The sequence below is a fragment of the Mirounga leonina genome, unplaced genomic scaffold (assembly GCF_011800145.1).
Source record: "Mirounga leonina isolate KUSES-001 unplaced genomic scaffold, KU_Mleo_1.0 Mir_180, whole genome shotgun sequence".
Classification (NCBI taxonomy): domain Eukaryota; kingdom Metazoa; phylum Chordata; class Mammalia; order Carnivora; family Phocidae; genus Mirounga; species Mirounga leonina.
In genome coordinates this window covers 11936601-11954833 of record NW_023270469.1, presented here as the reverse complement: position 1 = coordinate 11954833, position 18233 = coordinate 11936601, and the positions used below count along the sequence as shown (strand labels likewise).

General features: G+C 42.1%; 1 protein-coding gene across 5 annotated transcripts in view; it reads left to right on the top strand.

Moving 5' to 3' along the window:
* The window catches only part of ZFP1 (ZFP1 zinc finger protein), a 38544-nt gene continuing 20311 nt past the window's right edge, over window positions 1–18233 (top strand). The window contains exon 1 of one of the 5 annotated variants that reach the window (XM_035024766.1): window positions 1–18. The gene's annotated coding sequence lies outside the window, so the exon portion shown is untranslated. Of the gene's footprint in view, window positions 19–12138; window positions 12277–12691; window positions 12854–13405; window positions 13424–18233 lie in introns of those variants that run through there. The other 4 variants (XM_035024763.1, XM_035024762.1, XM_035024764.1 and 1 more) reach the window with 4 other exon arrangements.

Genomic DNA, 18233 nt, shown 5'->3' with positions numbered 1-18233 from the left:
ATAACTAACAGATAAAAGGTGAGTATCAAAATGACTTCCAACTTTTTATTTTGAAATAATGTTAGACTTCCAAAATGATTGCAAAAATAGTACAGGGATTTCTTAGATACCCTTAACTTGCTTTTCACTAGTGTTTACATTATATATAACCACAGTACAGTTGTCAAAACTAAGAACTAGTAAAATATTCATTGATATAGTTAGAGAATTGGTGCAAATTTGATTTCACCAGCTCTCCCACTAATGTCCTCTTGTTTTTGGGGGGCGGTGGGGGAGCTGTTTGGTCCAGGATCTAATCCATCATCTCATTCTGCATTTAGTTGTCTTGGCTCCTTTGTCTCCTACAGTCTGTGACAATTCCTTAGTCTTTCCTTGTCTTTCTGACCTTGACATTTTGAGGAGTACTGGTCAGTTACTTTACTGAATGTTCTTCAGTTTGGATTGTCTGATGTTTTCTCATGAGTAGATTGAGGTCATCCGTTTTTGGCAAGAATACCCCAGAAGCGATGTACCCTTCTCAATATATCGTATCTGTGGTTTAAGATGTCAATATGTCTTATTAGCAGTGACGTTTACTTTGATCACTTGGTTGAGGTCATGTCTGTGGGGTTTCTGCACTGTGAAGTTACTATTTTTCTCTTTTTAATTAACAAATATATTGGGGTAGATACTTGAAGACTGTGCCAATATCCTGTTTCCTCTCACTTTCATCCGCTATTTTTAGCATCTACTGGTGGATCTTGCCTACACTAGCTGTTTTTGTGGTATTGTTCTAATGGTGATTTTCTACTTCTCTTATTCCTTCTATATTATTTTTTTCCTTCTATATTATTTAATTAGAATCATTCTCTAAGGAAGAGCCATCCCTTCTGCCTTATTTATTTATTTACTTATTCAATTATTTATTTATTACCAATATGAATTTGTGGATATTTATTTTATTCCATAGGTTATAATCTAATACTGTTATTATTTTGTGGCTCAGTCAGTTCTCGCTTTGGCCACTTGGAGGCCTCTGTCATATGGGTTTCTCTACCCTTTAGACAAGCCCACAGCTTTTTTTGAGCACTGTCTTACTTTCTAGTACTATAAGATGCTCCAGGCTCATCTTGTCTTTCCCCTGCTCAGACCCAGTAACCAACCATTTTTCCAAGGACTTCTGGCTCCTTTTAGTGGAGAATAGTATTTAGAACTCAAGATTTGCGTGTTAGATGTGCTCCTAAACTCAACAATAAGAAAACAAAAAGCGTGATTAAAAAATGCGCAAAAGATCTGGGGCGCCTGGGTGGCTCAGTTGGTTAAGCGACTGCCTTCGGCTCAGGTCATGATCCTGGAGTCCCGGGATCGAGTCCCGCATCGGGCTCCCTGCTCAGCAGGGAGTCTGCTTCTCCCTCTGACCCTCCTCCCTCTCATGCTCTCTGTCTCTCATTCTCTCTGTCTCAAATAAATAAATAAAATTTAAAAATATATATATATATAAAAAAATGCGCAAAGGATCTGAACAGACACTTCACCAAAGAAAACTTACAGATGGAAAATAAGCATATGAAAAGATGCTCAATATCACCTGTCATCACAAAATTACAAGTTAAAACAAGATGCCACTATGCACCTATTAGAATGATGAAAAATTTTTAAAAACTGACATCAAACGCTGACAAGGACACAGAGCAACAAGAATTCTCATTCACTTTTAGAAGGAATGCAAAATGGCACAGTCACTTTGGAAGACAGTTTGACAGTTTCTTACAAAGCTAAACATAGTCTTACCATATGATCTAGCAGTCATGTTCCTAAGTACTTACCCAATTGAGTTGAAAACGTATGTCTCTACAGAAGTCTGCACATGAATGTTTACAGCAGCTTTATTCATAATCTCCAAAAACCAGAAACAACCAAGATGTCCATCCAAAGGTGAATGGGTAAGCCAACCATAGTCCATTAAAACAAGGGAATACTTGTCAGCTCCAAAAAATCACAAAAAGACATGGAATCAAAAATGCAGAGTGCCAAGTGAAAGAAATCAGTCTGAAAAAGCCACATGCTATATGATTCCGACCATGTGACATTCTGGAAAAGATAAAACTAGGGAGGCAATAAAAAGACCAGTAGTTGCCAGGGATTTGAGCTGCAGGGGATGAATACATGAACTACAAGGGATTTTTAGGGTGGTAAAACTATTCTGTATGATACGGTAATGGTGGACATATGACCTTATGCAGTGTTCAAAACCTATAGGACTTTACAACACCAAGAGTGAACCTTACAGCAAATTTTTAAAAAATCATTTAGGGGGTTGGAAGATCCCAGGAAATAATACAGGCTATGACAAGAGAATCTAACTGTAGCTTTCTAAATGTATGAAGCAACCTCACTGAAGAGGGCGGGGGAAAGAAGAGCTGACCTAAGTAACTTTAGGAATGGCGTGTGTAAGACTAAAGGCAAAAGAAAATGCCCATAAGTACTATGCTCTAGGCAGTACCACAGGGGCATGAATTAACAGTTCAGATACAACCATACATATATACTGGATTGATTGAATAAATTAATAAATGGGGAGAAGAGACAAGTTCCCCATGCAGGAGAATTCCAAATAAGTTACATAGATACTCAACCCTAAAGATAGGGAGCATAATTTCCCACTCCCAAAATGTGGGCTGTTCATAGTGACTTCCTTCCAAAGGGTACAGTATGGAAAAGGGAAAGGAAAAGAGTCACTTTGCAGTGGAGAGATCTGACAAACACTAGTTGGCCAAGGTCAACACCAACAGTCATAAGTCGTGTTGATAGCATGTACTGGTACTGGGTTCGAGAGTATCCTCCCAAAATTCATGTCCTTCCCAAGACCTCAGAATTTGACTCTATTTGGAAATTGGGTCATTGCAGATGTAATTAGTTAAGATGGGGTGATTCTGGAGTAGGGTTGGCCCTTAATCCAATATGATTGGTGTCCTTGTAAGAAGAGGAGAAGAGACATAGGGATGAGCTGAAAATGTCGTGTGACAAAGGAGGCAGGGACTGACATGCTGCCGCAGGAGCCAAGGAAGCTAGGGAAAGCACTGGAAGCTAGAGAGAAGCAAAGAAGGATTTTCCCGTAGGATTCAGATGTGGCATGGCCTTGCCAACGTCTTGATTTCAGACTTCCAGGCTGCAGAACCAGGAAAGAACAAATTTATTTTATAGCTTTAAGCCAGCCTCTGGTACTTTGTTAGGACAGCCCTAGGAAACTGATATAGTACCCTTAACATGATATGATGAAAATGGTCCTTTAGCTTTCCTCCCCAGAACCCATAACTCCTGTCTAGTCAGGAGGAAAACACCAAACAAATGCCAATAGAGGAGCATCCTACAAAATACGGACTAGAACTCCTCAGAACTGTCAACGTCATCAAAAACAAGGAAAGTCAGAGAAACCGTCACAGCCAAGAAGGGCCTATCCCTTAATCCACTAGAGCTGCTGAGACCATTAACAACAACATGTGCTTCTCATAGTTCTGGAGGCCAGGAAGTCCGAGCTTTACTCTTTCCATTTGTAAACAGAGGTATTTGGACCAATAGACACCCTGATCCATTCTGTTTCTGGATCTACTCATGAAAAATGGGAATCTTTGATTCAACTGCTTAATTTTGTAATAATACTTGGTCCAATAGTACTCATACCCATGTCTTTTTTATTTTTTATTTTTTAAGATTTATTTGGGAGAGAGGCGCCTGGGTGGCTCAGTCATTAGGCATCTGCCTTCGGCTCAGGTCATGATCCCAGAGTCCTGGAATCGAGCCCCGCATCGGGCTCCCTGCTCCGCGGGAAGCCTGCTTCTCCCTCTCCCACTCCCCCTGCTTGTGTTCCCTCTCTCGCTGTCTCTCTCTCTGTCAAATAAATACATAAAAATCTTTAAAAAAAAAAGAAATTATCTCTAAATCCTCTATAAAAATAATGCATCCGTACTAAAACTTATTCAGAATGACTATGACTTTGTTTTTTCACTTTACAAACTATTCTTCATTTTATTTTTTATTTTTACTGTTTTAAACATTTTTTTAAAGATTTTATTTATTTATTTATTTAAGAGAAAGAGTGAGAGAGAGAGCGCAAGAGGGGGTAGGGTTAGAGGGAGAAGCAGACTCCCCGCCGAGCAGGGAGCCCAATGTGGGACTCGATCCCGGGACTCCGGGATCATGACCTGAGCTGAAGGCAGTCGCTTAACCAACTGAGCCACCCAGGCGCCCTATTTTTACTGTTTTAAATTCAATTAGCCAATGTATAGTACATCATTAGTTTCCCATGTCGAGTTCAATAATTCATTAGTTGCGCATAACACAGAATGACTATGACCTTTTTGCCGAGCCAAGATCTGGCCAGCAGGAGAAACAGACTGAAGGGGCAGCTCCCTCCTCTGGCATGGGTACCACTCATTCCCCAGGTGGTTGCCTCTGAAAAGCTGGGTGGTGCTGGTAGCAAGATGCGGGCTGCATAGGAAGGACCTGGTACCCTCAGGTGGCCAGGACTACAAAATTGGATGATCCCGGTCATGGCTGCATTTTAAGCATCGTAAGATCCTGCTCCTGTCATTCTTTCATTCCTCATCTATCACAAGCACAGTCCTGGAAAGGCAGAGAGAAATGAAACAGTCCCCTGTATACCCAGGGGATCCTTAGATATAATCTTTCTAAGTCATTGGCCATGTGAGAATCCTTCACTCATCAGGGAGAAAGACTTGTCCGACGCTCAGGAAGATAACTGCATTTTGCAAGTTTCAAGCTGTTCCGTTTATGTTTAATTTATGTTTAAAACGAAGGAACAAAAGCATGAGGTATTCACTTTCCTCGGATTTGGGAGAATTTTTTTGCGAGCTTCCTACTTTGTAATTTTACCGGGAGAAAAAGAGATGGAAGGCCACTTCTCAGAGCCCCCAGACAAGGAAGGAAAAGCTGTGATTAGGTCTCACTCCCTCCCATCATCTCAAGTATGAAAGAGGGAGGCAGGTCGACTTGCTGGGAGGAAGGGAAACCCAATGGAGTGGTGTTGTCAAACACTGGGAATAACCAAGGGCATCTGCCAGTAGGGGTCTGATGGTAGAGTCTTGGAATTATGATTATGGAGCCTCGTACCTGATTGCAGAGTCTTGGCTCAAACTGCACCTTCTCAGTAAAGCCTTTTCCGGCCACCCTGTGCCCAAATGCACCCCACCACAGCACTCCTGACAGGTGCTCCTCCGTGGTGAACGCCACCTGACACGCCGCATATTTTATTTTATTTTATTTATTTATTTGAGAGAAAGAGAGAGAGACAGAGAAACAGCATGAGAGGGGAGAGGGTCAGAGGGAGAAGCAGGCTCCCTGCTGAGCCGGGAGCCCGATGTGGGACTCGATCCCAGGACTCCGGGATCATGACCTGAGCCGAAGGCAGTCGCTTAACCGACTGAGCCACCCAGGCGCCCCACGCCGCATATTGTACTTTTTCTGTATTGCCTGTCCCCCAACAGGAATGTCAGCTCACGGGGGAGGGAGCTTTGTGCGTGGCACACAGCTGTGTCTTCACAGGTGCTTGATAAACCTTGATGGCGGGAATGCTGAATCAAGGGGTAGAAAATAAAGACACCCGTCACCGACCCTGTTGCTCAGTACTTTAGAAAAAGAATCATTTTTAGACCTGGCAAGGAGTAGGGAATCGCTATTAATATATAGCCAAAAATTCTTCCTAAATATTGACCTTCTCAGGTTCGGAGTCCAGATGAGGGAACAGAAAGTTGATAATTAAAATTTAACATGATCAGGAAAATCCAAATGTGGAAATTCTTCAGGAGAAACAACACTGTGTTTTCTGTTTTCTTTTTTTTTTTTTTTTAAGATTTTATTTATTTATTTGAGACAGAGAGAATGAGAGAGAGAGAACACATGAAAGGGGGGAGGGTCAGAGGGAGAAGCAGGCTCCCTGCCGAGCAGGGAGCCTGATGTGGGACTCTATCCAGGGACTCCAGGATCATGACCTGAGCCGAAGGCAGTCGCTTAACCAACTGAGCCACCCAGGCGCCCCAACACTGTGTTTTCAACATGTAAATGGCAAAGAAAAAAAGATATGGATGGAGAACTTCCGTATTAAAAGACATCGACCACAGGGTGTGGACTCATTTGGATCTTGAGTTATAAAAACTTGAAGAAATATATGATGTTTCTGAAAAGAAGTTGGAAATACGAGGGCGCCTGGGTGGCTCAGTTGGTTAAGTGTCTGCCTTTGGCTCAGAACATGATCCTGGGGTCCTGGGATCAAGTCCCAAATAGGGCTCCCCTCTCAGCGGGGAGCCTCCTTCTCCCTCTGATCCTCACCCCCTACTTATGTGCTCGCTCTCTCTCTTTCTCACTCTCTCTCAAATGAATAAATAAAATCTTAAAAAAAAAAAGAATTTGGAAATATGAACACCAACTGGATATTTGAATACCACTAAGGAAACGATGTTAATTTTTTTTTAGGTGTGATAATGGCACACAAAGATTGTGCTGCAAATGTAGTCTGCAGACTCGTGGGGTCCCCAGGATACTCGCAGGAAATCCAGGAGGTCGAGATTATTTTGATAATAATACTTAGACATTATTTTCCTGCAAAAGCAGTTGGAGGGGAGGGGGTCCTTCCTGGTGCCACAGCAGGATTCCAGAGAGTGGCACCCCACTGAACTAGCAGTCATTGCAATCTGTGCTCTCACGCAATTCTAGAGAAGGAATGCTAGGTTCACTTAAGAATGACCTTAATGGAGCAGTAAAAATTATCGGTTGTATTAAGTCTCAACCTTTGAGCGTGTCTTCTGTTTTTGTTTTTAAGATTTTATTCATTTATTTGAGAGAGAGAGACCAAGCAGGGGGAGCAGCAGGCAGAGGGAGAGGGAGAAGCAGGCTCTCCGCTGAGCAAGGAGCCCCACATGGGGCTTGATCCCAGGACCCCAGGACCACGACCTGAGCTGAAGGCAGACACTTAACGACAGAGCCCCCCAGGAGCCTGGAGTGTGTCTTTTTAATACTCTGATGAAACAGGAAGAATGCACAAGTACTTCTGCCCCATGCAGGAGCATGATGGTTGTCTCCAGGAAAATCACTCATGCAGTCATTTGAGTCATGAGCTGAACTAGCTGCTTTTCTCACGCAACACCATTTTTACTGGATTGGCTGACAGTCAAATGAAGGCTGGGTGTTTGGCAGACATTTTCTCAAAAATGAATGAAGTGAGCTGTCACTTCAAGGAAAACAACTGACTATATTTGTTGCCCAATGATAAAATGAGCTTTCGAGTGAAGATCAGAATTTTAGCAAAAACTTGCATCTGCTTCCCAATATTTAAAGCTTTTCTGGTGAGACCAGTGGTGATATTACTGTGGTCCTTTGATACTATGTAATGAAATGTATTAACACTTAAAAGATCTTCATGACTCAGTGAGCCAGTTCTTTTTCTTTTTTTTTTTTTAAAGATTTATTTATTTATTTGAGAGAGCGAGAATGAGAGAGAGTACATGAGAGGGGGGAGGGTCAGAGGGAGAAGCAAGCAGGCTCCTCGCTGAGCAGGGAGCCCGATGCGGACTCGATCCTGGGACTCCAGGATCATGACCTGAGCCGAAGGCAGTCGCTTAACCAAGTGAGCCACCCAGGCGCCCATGAGCCAGTTATTTTTCAAATGACCAAGGCATGATGTTACAAAATCATGCCTGGATAAATGATCCATTCAAAGTGCAAGAAAGACCAATGGATTTTTTTTTTTAAAGATTTTATTTATTTATTTGAGAGAGAGAGAATGAGATAGAGAGCATGAGAGGGGGGAGGGTCAGAGAGAGAGGCAGACTCCCTGCTGAGCAGGGAGCCCGTCGTGGGACTCAATCCCGGGACTCCAGGATAATGACCTGAGCCAAAGGCAGTCACTTAACCAACTGAGCCACCCCCGTGCCGGATTTTTTTTTTTTTTTTAAGAATTTATTTATTTATTTGAGAGAGAGAAAGCACAAGCGGGAGGGGGAGGAGCAGAGAGAGAAGGAGAAGCAGAATCCCCCCTGAGCAGGGAGCCCAAGCCAGGGCTTGGTCCCAGGACCCTGGAATCACTACCTGAGCTGAAGGCAGATGCTTAATCAACTGAGCCACCCAGGTGCCCCCCAGTGGATTTTAATATAACAGAGTACAAAAGTTCATTGATAAGGTCACGTGTTGTGATATATGATCTCTGCTCCATAGTAATGTCATTTGAGCAAGTTAACAAAAATTAAAACTTTTTTTGTTTAATGCCTATAAACAAACCACACTGTTATTTATGTGCTCCACTTTAGTCACTATCATTACAGTTAAAATCCCTTTACATCCTATAGCAGTGCCATCCAAGCATGTCCTTAATGGTGCCAGTGCCTGTTGGAACAGAAGTAGATGTTACAACACACCTAGGTGATCGAACAACCTGTAGGATATACTGGGTAGTTGACTGGGAAGAGAGCACTCTGTGAAACTTTAGTGAAAAGTCAAAAAAATTAAAAGCTACATTTAAGATTAAAAAAAAATTTTTTTAAGTAATCTCTACACCAGTCGTGGGACTCGAACGCACAACCCCAAGATCAAGAGTCACATGCTCCACCAACTGAGCCAGCCAGGTGCCCCTAAAAGCAACAGTTAAATAAAAAATGCAATTGTGGGGACGCCTGGGTGCCTTGGCTGGTTGAGCGTCTGCTTTCGGCTCAGGTCATGATCCCAGGGTCCTGGGATCGAGTCCCGCATCGGGCTCCCTGCTCAGTGGGGAGCCTGCTTCTCCCTCTCCCACTCCCCCTGCTTGTGTTCCCTCTCTCACTGTGTCTCTCTCTGTCAAATAAATAAATAAAATCTTTCAAAAACCCCCCAAAAACAAAAGAAAAAGCAATGTGTTTTCCAAAAAACATTCTCTACACTTATCCTTTATTCCTAAGAGGTAATTAACAGAAAATAATGTGGTTTTGAATTTTTCAAGCTCTTCAGAAACAGTTCACACACACAATATTCTGTGCTGTTAAGCATAAGGCGGTAGGACAAATTATTTTGTCCTAATTATTTTGTCCTTTGTGTGCATATGGGGGATGGGATTTTTGTATATTCCAGTAGTCTTCAAAATACACATAAAAGGTATTATTTTGTGTAATACATTTTTATATCTAATAGTTATTAGTCTTTTTTAAAAAAATGTCTTGAGTAGTCTGTTTTTCTTTCTGAAGTATGGAATTATTCCATCAAACGAAAAAATAATCAGAACAGTATAATTAGTAAATAACAAAAATACCTTTCAGAGAATTTGATTTTTAGTGATTTAGAGTTATGCATCCATCACTTAAATCCAGGATATTATTTTTTTATTCTTTTTCCCCCACTTTTTAAAATTTTAATTCAATTAATATATAATGTATTATTTGTTTCAGGGGTACAGGTCTGTGATTCATCAGTCTTATATAATACCCAGTGCTCATTACAACACATACCCTCCCCAATGTCCATCTCCCAGTTTATTTTTTTTAATTCTGATAAAATATACATAACATTAAATTGACCATTTTAACCATTTAAGCATACAATTCAGTGGCATTAAGCATATCCACAATGTTGTATAGCCACAAGCACTCTTTTTTTCTTTTTAGATTATTTATTTATTTATTGAGAGAGAGTGTGTGAGCAGGGCTGGAAGGGCAGAGGGAGAGAGAGAAGCTCAAGCAGGCTCCACGCCACCAAGCACGACCCTGAGATCGTGACCTCAGTGGAAATCATGAGTCAGGCCCTCAACCGACAGCCACCCAAGCACCCCTCGCACTATCTCTTTTCAGAAAATTTTCATCGTTCCACACATCATCCCCATGCCTCCCTCCCTCTAGTCCTTGGTCATCTCTATTCTACTTTCTCTATGAATTTGCCTATTCTAGATACTTCCTGTAGGTGGAAGTACACAATATTGGCTTAGTTCACTTAGCATATGTTTAGTGTTCAGGCACGTTGCAGCATGGGTTAGAACTTCATTCTTTTTTTTTTTTTTTTTTTGGCTGAATAATATTCCATCATACATATATACCACATTTATTTATCCATTCTTTTGTTGGGCACTTGGGTTCTTTCTACCATTTGACTATTGTGCATAATGCCACTATGAACATTGATGTACAAGTACCTTTTTTTTTTTTAAAGATTTTATTTATTTATTTGAGAGAGAGAATGAGAGACAGCACAAGAGGGAAGAGGGTCAGAGGGAGAAGCAGGCCCCCCGCCGAGCAGGGAGCCCGATGTGGGACTCAATCCCGGGACTCCAGGATCATGACCTGAGCCGAAGGCAGCCGCTTAACCAACTGAGCCACCCGGGCGCCCACAAGTACCTTTTTTGAAACCATGTATTGTTTTAATTAAAAGCTAGTTGCTACCACTACACACCTATCAGAATGGCCAAAATCCACAACAGCGACAATACCAAATGCTGGCAGGGATGTGGAGCAACGTGAGCTCTCATTCACTGCTGGTGGGAATGCAAAAGGGCACAGCCACTTTGAAACACAGTTTGGCAGTTTCTTATAAAACGAAACAAACTCCTACCATATGAGCTAGCAATTATACTCCTTAGTGCTTACCCAGATAAGTTATTTTATTTCCACACAAAACCCTGCACATGAATATTTATAGCAGCTTTATTCATAATCGTCAAAACTTGGAAGCAACCATTCAGTAGGTGAATGGATAAATAAATGGCAGTACATCCAAGTAACAGGATATTATTCTGTGGTAAAAAGAAATGAGCTATTGGGGCACCTGGCTGGCTCAATCAATGGAATGTGTGACTCTTGATCTCAAGGTTGTGGGTTCAAGCCCCACGTTGGGTGTAGAGATTACTTAAAATTTTTAAAAAAATCTTTAAAAAATGAGCTATCAAGCCATGAAAAGATATACAGGAACCTCTAATGCATATTTCTAAGTGAAAGAAGCTAATCTGAAAAGGCTACATTCTATATGATTCCAACTATACTAAACTATGCACATGTAAATATCAGTGTTTTCCAGGGGTTCAGGGAGAAGGAGGTAGGGATGAATAGAAGGAGCACAGGGGATGAAAAATTATTCTGTATGATAGTGGTGGATACATGTCATTTTATATTATACATCATATATATACATATCAAAATCCATAGACTGTACAGCACCAAGAATGAATCCTAATGTAAACTACAGACTTTGGGTGATGTGTCAATGTACATTTCATTATAACAAACAAATGTAGCACTGCAGTAGGGGATGTTGATAGTGAAGACTATGCATGTGCAGAGGCCAATCGTGTATGGAAATTCTCTGTACTTTCCCTCAAATTTTTCTGTGAACATAAAACTGCCCTAAAAAATAAAGACGAAAGAAGCTAGTTGCAGCCCGTGATATCTTTATGGCCAATTTTATTTTTTTACTTTTATTTTTTTTAAGATTTTATTTATTTATTTGACAGAGATACAGCAAAAGAGGGAACACAAGCAGGGGGAGTGGGAGAGGGAGAAGCAGGCTTCCCTCCGAGCAGGGAGCCCCAAGCAGAGCTCGATCCCAGGATCCTGGGATCATGACCTGAGCCAAAGGCAGATGCTTAACTAACGACTGAGCCACCCAGGTGCCCCCACTTTATTTTTTTTTAAAGATTTTATTTTTAAGTAATCTCTACACCCAACATGGGGCTTGAACCCATAACCCTGAGATTCTCCATGGAACTGAGCCAGCTAGGCACCCCTAGCCAATTGTATTTTTTAAAAATGAGAAAGGTATGAATTTAATGTTACATACGGTTATCTTTGAAAAATTATAGGTGACATTTACTTTATTTTATACATATTTTCTAATTAGTTATCATAGATTACCTATGTAATCTTTAAAGGCCAGGTTTTTGTATTTGGGGGTAAGTGGTAGTTATAATTCATAACCCTTTCCGGAAGAAATGAACAGTTCAGACCCGGGATTATCGCCTCCGCCGGGGATTATCTCGGTCAGGCTCCTGCCACCCGCCAAACTAGAAGACCTTCCTGAGAGTCTCTACAGCGGCACGCCCAAAGGCTTATGGGAAATGTAGTCCCGGAGTTGGATAAGCCACCGCTCAGAGGACCCTGGGACGGCGAGCAGCCCTTGCATCTGCGCATGTGCAATGCTGCGAGCGCGCCGGCGGCTGCCCTTCCCCCACCTCCTGCCTTGAGTGGGTGACAGGGCCCCGGTCTCCGCGCGTCTTCACCGACCCGCGCCGTGACCCGGCCTGGCACTGAGCCACAAGTGGAGGCTGTGCCCCTCCAGGTATGAGGGGGGTTGCCACGCAGCTCCGCGGGGCTTGAGGGCCGAGGGGAAGGAGATGAGGGATGGGCTCCTGTCCGCGCGGGGCGGGAGCCCAAACTTCGGCGACTCGCAGGCGGCGGCGACCCCTGGGGCGGCGTCAGGGGCCGCCCGGCGCTGTCGTCGGCGCGGGGCTGGCGGGGCCGCCTGGCCGGACGTGCGGGGGCGGAGACGGCGGCGAGGGAGGGCGGCGGCGGCGAGGGCTCGCTTTCCTCCCTTTGTCAGGAGAAGCGCCGCCGACCGGCCGCAAGTGTCTCCTGCCGCGCGGGAGCGAGTCCGGAAGCCCGCGCGGGCGCGCGCGTGACCAGGCCCCGAGGGCGCGGGGCGAGGCCGGGGGCGGGGCCGGACACACCTGGCGGCGCCCGGAAGCCGCGTGCGGCGTGCCCGAGCTTCGCCAGGTGCCGGGAGGCAGGAAAGCCCGCGCGAGTTGCCTGATGCACACGGCGTGCCAAATCTTTCTGCGAAAGCCTTTAAAGCTAAATCTGCCTCTGATCCTTACATCTAGCCTGTGACGCCGCTAGTATCTCAGTTGCAACTGGAGGTAAAACGGAGGCTCAGATGGATGGAATACCCGGGATCATACGGCCAGCCAGTACTTTGTGTGAATGGCACATGTTTTTTCATTTGCCTTTTGATTTTGCTCACTGGTAGTTTAGCCATGCAGGCGTTTTGAATTTCTCTGTAGTTGAATTTACTGCTCTTCCCACTTTGAGATTATGCAAGTTGACTTATGATTCCCACTGTACTTTGGAATCAGCTGTATTAAAAAATCTGTCTATACTTTTATGATGATCCTATTCATGGCTGCATTTAATTGGGGGGAATGGACTCCTTTATGATGTTGGGTCTTAACTGCAGGCCTTCCCGGTGTTCAAGTCCTGTTTTGTTTTGTCCCCCTTAACGGCACTTGAGAACCTTAATGACAAAAGTTTGTCATTTTTCTCAACTTTTTTTTTTTTAAGATATTATTTATTTATCTGACAGAGAGTGAGAGAGGGAACACAGCAGGGGAAGTGGGAGAGGGAAAAGCAGGCCTCCCGCGGAGCCGGTAGCCCGATGTGGCACTGGATCCTGGGACTCCAGGATCAGGACCTGAACCAGAGGCAGACGCGTAAGGACTGAGCTACCCAGGCGCCCCTCTCAACTGTATTCTTATGTCGTATTTTATTGCTATTGAAGACTTAATCATTTTTCCATTATTTCATATTTTTTCTCTTGTTTTTGTTGATATTTTCCAGTGTTCTTATTTTGTATATTTGGGATTTCTCCTCCTTTTTGTTTTTGCCTCCTTAATTATTGTAGATAAGTTATTTTTATTATTAAAGAATAACTCTTTAATATCTATAGCATCTATAGTAGTGTCTCCTCCATCATTTTTGATACTGGTAATTGGTGTCCTCCTTTTTTTTCTTCCTTTTGGTCAGTTTGCCTAGAAGTTTTTCAGTATTATTGATCTTTTCAGATAACCAGCTTTTGGTTTTCTTGAATTTCTCTTGTTTTTCTGTTTTGAAGTTGTTTTTTTTTTTAAATATATTTCTGTGCTTTATTATTTCCTTATGTTTGCTTTGGGTTTGATTTCCTTTTTTCTTTCTGATTTCTTAAGGTGAAAGCTGAGTTCATTGATGAAAATCTTTCTTCTTTTCTTTTATAGTTTAATGCAATGTTTATTTTTATTTTTCATTTTTTAAGATTTATTTGTCAGAGAGGGGGAGCGGCAGGCAGAGGGAGAGGCTGTCTCCCTGGTGAGCAAGGACCCCGGAATCATGACCTGAGCCAAACACAGACGCTTAACTGACTGAGCGACCCAGGTGTCCCTAATGCAGTGTTTATAGTTACAGTTAATATAGTTAATAGTTTAATGCTGTATTACGACTTTAGGTATATCCCTCAAATTTTGATATGTTGTGCTTTCATTTCCATTCAGTTCTATGGTTTTTTTTAAGGTTTCCTTTTGACTTTTCACCCCTTGGTTATTTAGAAGTCTGTTGTTTAATTTCCAAATATTTGGAAGGAAGGAATTTCCAGATCTCTTTCTATTATTGATTTCTAGTTTAATTCTGTTTCAAAGAATATACTTTGTTACAAATTTCAGTTCTTTAAAACTTGAGGTTTGTTTTCTGGCCAAGAATGTGATCTATCTTAGGAATTTTTAATATATACTTTAATGACTGTTGTGCTGTTGGTGGTGGAGTCTTCTATAGATATGAAATGGGTCAGGGTGGTTGATAGTGTGGTTCAATTCTTCTGTATCCTTACTGGTTTTCTGTCTACCTGTTCTGTCACTGAGAAGAGTATTAAAGTCTCCAACTATAATTGTGGATTTATCTATTTTTTTCTTTCTGTTCTGTCAGTTTTTGCTTCTTGTATTTTGAAGTTCTTTTGTTAGGTACTTATACATTTAGGATTGTTAGGTCTTCTGGTCATTTGGCACATTTATCAGGTGTTATCACAGTGACATATAATATCACTCTGTCTCTGGTAATATTCTGAAGTCTACTCTGTTTTATAGTAATATAATTACTCTAGCTTTCTTTTTTTTATTTATTTTTATTTTTTTTATTTAAGATTTTATTTATTTGAGAGAGAGAGAATGAGAGACAGAGAGCAGGAGAGGGAGGAGGGTCAGAGGGAGAAGCAGACTCCCTGCCGAGCAGGGAGCCCGATGCGGGACTCGATCCCGGGACTCCAGGATCATGACCTGAGCCGAAGGCAGTCGCTTAACCAACTGAGCCACCCAGGCGCCCTACTCTAGCTTTCTTTTGATCGGTGTTTACAAAGCATATCTTTTTCATCCTTTTACTTTTTTTTTTTTCAAGATTTTATTCTGGAGACGGGGGAGAGAGAAAGAATGTGTGGGGAGAGGGGAAGCACAGGGAGAGGGACAAGCGGACTGCACGCTGAGCATGAAGCCCCATGGGGGGCTTGATCTCAGGCCCCTGAGATCATGACCTGAGCCAAAACTAAGAGTCAGACACGGACACTGTGTCAGTCAGACACAGACCGAGCCACCCAGGCGCCCCCATCCTTCTACTTTTGATCTAGCTATGTTTTTATGTTTCAGACTGCTTATAAACAGCACATAGTTTGGCCTTGTTTTTTTTTTCCAGTTTGACAACCTCTATCATTTCTTTGATGTATTTATACCAATTATCAGCATGGTTTGATTAAAATCTACCATCTTGCTAGTTTTTTCTACTTGTCCTATTTGTTCTTATTTTCCTCTTTTTCTGACTACTTTTGGATTAGTGGGTATTTTTATGATTTCATTTTTTTTTTCTCCACTATTGGCTTATTTATACCTCCTAAAAAATTTCTTTTGTGGTTGCTCTAGAGTTTACAGTATACATCTGGAGTTAATCACAGTGGACCTTTAAGTAATATTATATTGCTTTGTGTATAATATAAGATCCTTATGACCGTATACTCCCAATTTCATCATCCCATCTTTTGTGCTCTTGTCATGTATTTTACTTCTACATATACCATAAGCCCACAAAACTGCTGCTATTTTTTGACAAATCAGTTATCTTTTAGAGTGATTAAAAGTAAGAAAAAGTTTCCTTGGGACGCCTGGGTGGCACAGTTGGTGAATCAACTGCCTTTGGCTCAGGTCATGGTCCCAGGGTCCTGGGATCGAGCCCCGCATTGTGTTGTGTTGCATCTCGTCGCATCAGGCTCCCTGCTCAGTGGGAAGCCTGCTTCTCCCTCTCCTGCTCCCTGCCGCTTCCCCTGCTTGTGCTTTCTGTGTCAAATAAATAAATCTAAAAAAAAAAAAGAAAAAGAAAAAGTTTCCTTTAGAGTTATCTTTTTTTTATTGTTATGTTAATCCCCATACATTACATCATTAGTTTTAGATGTAGTATTCCATGATTCATTGTTTGTGCATAACACCCAGTGCTCCATTCAGTAGGTGCCCTCCTCAATTCCCATCACCTGGCTAACCCATCCTCCCATCCCCCTCCCCTCTAGAACCCTCAGTTTGTTTTTCAGAGTCCATCATCTCTCATGGTTTGTTAGAGTCATCTTTAACTATTCCCAGAGAGCTTTATTTCATTGTGTAGATCCAGGTTTTTGTCTCATATCATATTCCTTCTACCTGAAGAACTACTTTAAATATTTCTTGTAGTACAAGTCTACTGGTAATGAATTCTCTGTTTTTGTTTGTTCAAAAAGGTTTTGATTCAGTTTCTTTTTTTGAAGGATATATTTGCTGGGTATAGAATACTGGGTTGATAGTTGCCCCCCCACTTTTTTTTTAGGATTTTATTTATTTATTTGAGAGCGAGAGAGTACAGGAGAGGGGGGAGAGTCAGAGGGAGATGCCAACTCCCTGCTGAGCAGGGAGCCCGATGCGGGACTCGATCCTGGGACTCCAGGATCATGACCTGAGCCGAAGGCAGTCGCTTAACCAACTGAGCCATCCAGGCACCCTGCCCCCCTCCCTTTTTAAGTACTTTAAAGATGTCACTGCATTATCTTCTGGATTGTATAGTTTCTAATGAGAAACTGGCTGTGACTCTTTATCTTGGTCCTCTATATAACATGTCAGTTTTCCCTCTGGCTACTTTCAAGACTGTCTCTTTAACCTCAGTTTTCAGTGGTTTGAATATGATGTGTTGCATATGGTTTGGCTTGGTATTTATCCTGTTTGGATAATTATTTGAGCTTCTTGGATCTATAGTTGGTATCATTCCTTATTTTTGGAAAATTCGCAGTCATTATGTCTTCAAATACTTCTGTTCCATTCTCTCTTCTCCTCTTGGTATTCCAATGACATGTTTGTTACGCTGTTTGATACTGTACTACAGCCTTTGGATTCTCTATTTTTTTAAGATTTTATTTATTTGACAGAGAGATAGAGCACAAGTAGGCACAGCCCCTGACAGAGGGAGAGGAGAAGGCGGCTCTCCTCTGAGCAGAGAGCTGGATGCAGGGCTTCATCCCAGGACCCTGGGATCATGACCTGAGCTGAAGGCAGCTGCTTAACTGACTGAGCCACCCAGGCACCCCTGGATTATCTGTTTAATTTTTCATTCTACTTTGTGTTTCATTTTGGGTAATTTCTTTTGACTTGTCATCAGAATTACTGAAAATTTCCTCAGCTTTATTGAGTCTACTACTGAACCTGTTAAAGGTATTCTTTCAACTCTGTTACTGTGCTTTCTGTATTTTCCATTTGAGGTTTTTTTTTTTTTTTTTTGCAGTTTTCATCTCTTCTCAAATCTCCCATTTGTTTCTTCATGTTGTCCACCTTTTCCGTAAAAATTTTTAAAAGATGAATCATAATTGTTTTAAATTCCCTGTCTGATATTTTCATCAGTTGAAGCTTGTGTTGATTGCTTTGTCTCTTGATAGTGGGTTGTCTTAGTCTTGCCTTTTCTGGTATCTCATAATGTTTGATTGAAGGTGAATGTTGACAGCATGATCTTTTCTGTCCCTCCTCTTTTTTTTAAGATTTATTTAGGTGTGCCTGGGTGGCTAAGTTGGTTAAGCCTCCAACTCTTGATTTTGGCTAAGGTTGTAATTTCAGGGTCATGGGATTGAGCCCTGCGTCGGGCTCCATGCTCAGCTTGGAGTGTGTTTGAGTTTCTCTCTCCCTCTGACCTTCTGGCTTGTTCTCTGTCTCAAATAAATAAATAAATCTTTTTAAAAAGGATTGATTGATTTTAGAGAAAGAGACTGCAAGTAGGGGGAGGGGCAGAGGGGGAGAGAGAGAGAGAGAGAGAGAATCTGAAAACAGACTCCCTGCTGAGCATGGAGCCCAACGCAGGGCTTAATCCCAGGACCCCGAGATCATGACCTGAGCCAAAATCAAGAGTTGGCTGCTCAACTGACAGAGCCACCCAGGCACCCCTTTCCTGTCCCTTCTGAAGAGGCAAGGGACTATCCCAGTAGGTGGTGTTTTCCCAAGTGATGTGTAA